The sequence below is a fragment of the Hyposmocoma kahamanoa genome, unplaced genomic scaffold (genome assembly GCF_003589595.1).
Source record: "Hyposmocoma kahamanoa isolate Upper Pololo Valley unplaced genomic scaffold, ASM358959v1 63, whole genome shotgun sequence".
NCBI lineage: Eukaryota > Metazoa > Arthropoda > Insecta > Lepidoptera > Cosmopterigidae > Hyposmocoma > Hyposmocoma kahamanoa.
The window spans coordinates 14,294,796-14,300,458 of NW_020653851.1; positions in this window are offsets into that span (position 1 = coordinate 14,294,796).

The window sequence follows — 5,663 nt, forward strand, 5'->3', positions numbered from 1 at the left end:
ATTACTGAATTTCATGAACCAACTTTGATGATTATTTTTTATTGGAAAACCAGTATTGGTCCCATTTAAATTTTAAGAAAATATTCCTCCTCTAACGGTGGCAAAATTAGGAATGAATCCAGTTTCGCTCGCTTTCCAGTAACCGATTTCAATAAAACTTGGCAAATTAATGTAATTCCACGAACTTTGGAGATCTTTTTTTTATAAAAAGTAATAATTATCCAAAAACAACATTCCATACGAAACAAGAGATTAAGAATATAATAAAATATATTTCACTTAAGTTCGCAAGACTTTGGTGCGTAAGTAGAAGATCAGGGTACGAGGGCGTACTGAAGACTCTTAACCCGTTTAATAAATTAAGTAGCGAGCGTATGTCCGCCCAGGTAGGCACGGACCTCGGGACTCGCAGGACGCTATTGGACGTACTAGAGGAGAATCTACACGAGTACCTATATGCTGTACTGAGGGGCACGTCATCCTCGCCGGTGAGGATGGTAGCTTATTATGAAGTGTCGATTTCTTGCAATCTATTTGGCCTGTAGCGTGGCAACATTGATAAGGTCATCACCATCAGATATGAAGAGACGGGGGTGATGACGAGCGAAGTCGAAGTACACTATCTCGATGCCTATTTCATGAATAGATAGTCCCAAATATATATTAAGATTAGTACAATGGTACAGGGGCACTATTTTGTTAACTAGACTAAATAAAATGTCGTTAGACAAAAGGTTTAAAAGTCGGTAGTTGACGCTAAAACTATATTTCCACTTCATACGAAAAATTTACACTTATCTTATGATACTCATTATAAGATTCTTTTGCCTTTTATTTATTTAGGGGCTTTGATCGTTATTGAACATGTTAGCCTCTTTAGAAAAACAATACCTCTAGAAAACACTTAATATAATCCATACAGATAAATCAAAATACTACCTAACCAAACATGTATACAAAATCTTCGCGGCACTAAATGTTGGCTTAGACAAAACGGATTGAAACTACCCAATGTTAAATGTACGGAAACAAGCCTGCGCAAATAACCGCGCCGTAATAGGTTCCGTCCGAACGCACTCCGTCAGCAAATGATGTACAATCCTCAGGAATTCCACATACTTCGCAATTCGGTGAGTTCACCCTCCACATCAAATACAAAAATTTGTTTAATGGAACATGTCCGGATCGAAGTATATGCATGCAGACAATTTGACCCCTGCTTAACTTTATTATAAGATTCAATTCTTGTGCAAGAACTTTATGGTCAAGCACAGACAAAAAACCAACACCTGAATTATGAAACCTATTGCACATTGAGCACGTTCACAAAATCAGCTAAGATAAAAACATCGATAAATGCCGGGAGAAATATTTGTATGGCCTACATTTATTTCTCTCGTGAGTTTGGGTTTAATTTGTGGTTGTCTTTGCGAGTGTCCATGGCACACGCGATACAGGGTTTCCCTAGTGCAGGGCATTGAGTGCACAAATGCTAGTTTTATTAAAACAAAATGATTCACTACGATAATCGGTTTATTCCTGTTGTCGTCAATGTGAAACTCCAATTGCTGGAAAATTACATGCGATGGAAGGACTGTACATTACCATCGCACGATTTGAGGGGTTGGAGGGGGGTGGGGGGAAGGGGGGACCCTTCGTGCAAAGTTTCAAAGTTAGGACGTTAATAGTTTTCGATATATTAATTTTTGAAAATTCGAAAAAAATTACCTCAAAAAATCATGTTTTCGCACCAAAGCTTGCAAAGAGCGGGGTAAACTCCTCCCCCCGAACCCCTGGCAGGAAAAATCCACCCCCAGACCCTCCCCCCTGTCTCCACTTCCTGTGTCATATGAGAAACTAAATTTCCCACCTCTCAAATCGTGCGATGGTAATGTACAGTCCTTCCATCGCATGTAATTTTCCATATTATTCGGCAGCTAAAATTCGAATACATAATTATTACATTACATAATTAAAGGCACTAGTGAATATAACACAACATTTCCTATATAATTATTAACACATACTTCGATCTATGTATCACTCACTGCATAAAGTGTACTTACGTCGAAGTGATCCTCACAAAAGTATATCGCTGAATATACAGACATTTCGTCGTGCTAGGACCAACCATTTTTTTCGTATGTCGGATTTTCGAGGTACATCAACAAATAGTTTATTTGGGGTAGTTATAGAAGTATTCCTACATTGAGGTACTACACACCAACGATATGTTTTCCGTTCCATAACGACTTCAAACTTCACAAAAACTTTAAAATAACACCTTGCCCTTGATTTCGTAGCTTGTTTACCTACAAATGACGTCACGCGTTCTATTTGACATTTTGTTACGTTTGCGCGCCAATTTGTTTCTATTTAAATTTTAACATAGTTTTAGCACATTTTAGAGACTATTAAGCTTTATTTTAATAAAATATTATTTTTCATGGCTGTACATATCTATTTTAGTTAATTCTAGACACTTTCTGAAAAATTGTCCGATTCCCTATTAAATCGTGTAATTCCATCGCACACTCTCCGTGACATATCCTGTAAAATACAGATAAGCAGGCAACTTTACGTCGGTGTTCAAGACTCTACAGCTTCACCTGAGTCACCTATAAGCCTCTTGGCACGCTTGTCAATTGAACCCAAGGTGGCCAGTTGAAGCAAGTGTCCCGGTGTGAAGTAACACCTCATCCTAGAAAGGATGCCAAGCTTCCTGGCTGCAGTTTTGGCCATGGATTTAATTAATATATCTGCCGAAGTTCAGATTGGACGACAGGTCATTCCAATTAGCTAGAGACGGTCGGATACCGGTATGGATGTATCACGAAAAGTCGGAGTCAGCTCAAAGGGACTCCGTTTAGTGGAGAATAGACATCCTGCGTTTTGCTAGCGTTAAATTTAACAAGATTGGCATCGCCCCAATCAGAAACATTTATGTTCGTAATTTATTGACGTGTAATAATATGTGTTTAAACAATAAAACGTTTTAAAAAGATGATAAATCTAAATAAGTGTGAAAGTCGAAAATAATTACATCATTTACGTTCATACGACAATTGGCGACACTTTTAGTTAAAGGACATATTAAATTGACATATACATATATAAATCAGACGTTATATGTATATGATGCATTTCTACGTTGAAAACATAAACATGTTACTGTCTTTGTTCAACTACTCCGTGCCGTCGTAACCCAAAAGAGATAGCATTACATTGGTATATGCCAAACATGGGAATTGAAAATAGGTACGTAACGTCATCCATAATGCCAACTGATTGAATTTCGCCATTTTTGGAGTACGGAGACGGTTGCCAAAGGAATGTACATCAAATATCAAAACCAATGTTTCCTTAAATGTTTTATTGGATTATTCGCAAGAATTGTAATTAAATGGACAAAAATATTAACAGTGAGAACAATTAACTATTGATAAAAATGTGTCGCTTAGAAATGTGTGCCATTAGAAAAAGTGAATATTTTTCTAATGGCGCATCCCATTACTGTCTATAAATCATACAATAGCCCAAATATCTCATGTAATTAGACTTATTTAAGTAATTTATTGATAAGTCTTGCCAAATTTTGCTTTGGTTAATTTATATTGTTTGTTTGTTTGTATATTTTGATGATTGTTGATAACGGTTATTTTGAGATAATATTGTTGTTGTAAGCATACATATTATCAATATTCTGTTATTAAAAACAATTCAAACAAGGTAACAAATCAAAAAAGAAAGAAATAATGATTGGAAATTACACGACTGCCGAACATAAACATTGGATCAAATACCATTTTCGTTTGTTCGCTTCATTTTGAAGAGTCAAAATTCTAATATTTTTCAAATAGAACTTCGTATGGAAGTACATTACAATGATAATGCAATTCCATCGTTATATTTCTTGGTAAATAATTTTATATTTAATTTTGACTAAACAAGACTCATTACTAGGCATTCTCAGCTCCTTAAAACAAAATATCCCCTCATTTTCGATTTATCCCCTCACTGATAACTACTGACATAATAACCATAGGCGCCCAATACTACTCTGGAATCGAAAAAGAGCACAACTGTCGTATAGAGTACGCATAGTTGTGCCTTTTTTCGTTACGAGGGCAGAATAATATATAGCAGCACCTGCAATCACTTTTATGTCATCCTTATAGTTTCAATGCACAACGAAAACTGACAGCGACCAACGTGTGGGCAGCTCGAGATTAAATTATTAGACTCATGTTTGTTTAAAACGAAGTTATTGAAGTGGTTATGTGTGTTGTTTTTTATGACATAAATGAAATATTTGACAGGAAATAAGATGTAAAATTTTATCTTGATTTTAATATGCGTAATATGTTTGTACTGACACTGTATCTTGTTACATCTTCTGTTCTACTACCATGTTTTAAGCAAGTAAATTTATTATTAATATTATATCTAATTTTATGATTATCGATAATAGTACTGCTATTATATAAGTAATTTTATTTATTTCAAAAATCAAAAGGAAGTGTTAAACATTCACTTAAATCAAAAACACTGATATTAATTTTATTACACTATTAAGCTTGTCCTATTTGGAAACCTTTTAAAAATTTCTTGCTAATATTAATCTTGAGATTGGAAATGCGTAGAGATCTCCAGATTTATATTACGAAATTTTATCTTTTTAACCGACTTCAAAAAAGGAGGAGGTTCTCAATTCGACTGCATGTTTTTTTTGTATGTATGTTACGCAATAACTCCGGTATTTATGAACCGATTTTGATGATTCTTTTTTGTTGGAAAGAGGGTACCTCCTTAGTGGTCCCATTTAATTTTGAAAAAAATCATCCACCTCTAAGGATGGTTGTCCAATTCAAGGCGTTTTTCTCTCTCAATATACTTTGAGTAGTGAGAAGCGATTTTTATTATCTCCTGTGGCAAGTTCCGTATAGCGGCGAACTAGGAGATGAATCCGGGTTTGCGCACTTTCTGGTAACCGATGGCAATAAAACTTGGCAAATAGATGTAATTAATCTCAAATTAAATTTTTTCTACGCAAATTCACTTTTCGTAATATTATTTGAGCATTTATAAATGCAAAATCATCAATCAATCAAAATCTCTCTAACATTCCCGGGATATCCGGATATTCCCATATCACACAAAACATTCCCAAATGGAATATTGATATACTTTAATTAAACCTTTTAATCATACTTTGATTACAGAAAACTATACGAATTACAAACATAAAAAGTTTCAACATTGAAGCCATACATTTTGCATGTCCATATTGACTTATCGATAATTATGGTACAGCACTAAAGAAATCTGCCATTTGTGGAGTACAATTTTGGTTTAGGTAAGCACGTTTATTCCATAGATAGGGCAGCTCCTTTTCTTTATTTTTTTTCCATCTTCTAAGGCTCTGTTTTGAATTAACTGCAGGCAGTACATGTGACCCGGATTTGCCTGTGTAAAGACGACACCGCTACTGGCATGACGCAAGCTGTGTAAAATCCTACCTTGTTTCTGTATGGGATAATATTTTGATCCTTAAAGATATAATTGATCTATAGTAAATATTCACTTTGTAAGTAAACGATATTTTATATAGTTATAATATATTAGGGGTTAAAGTATGAAATTGCCGTTTTATTGCAATAGGT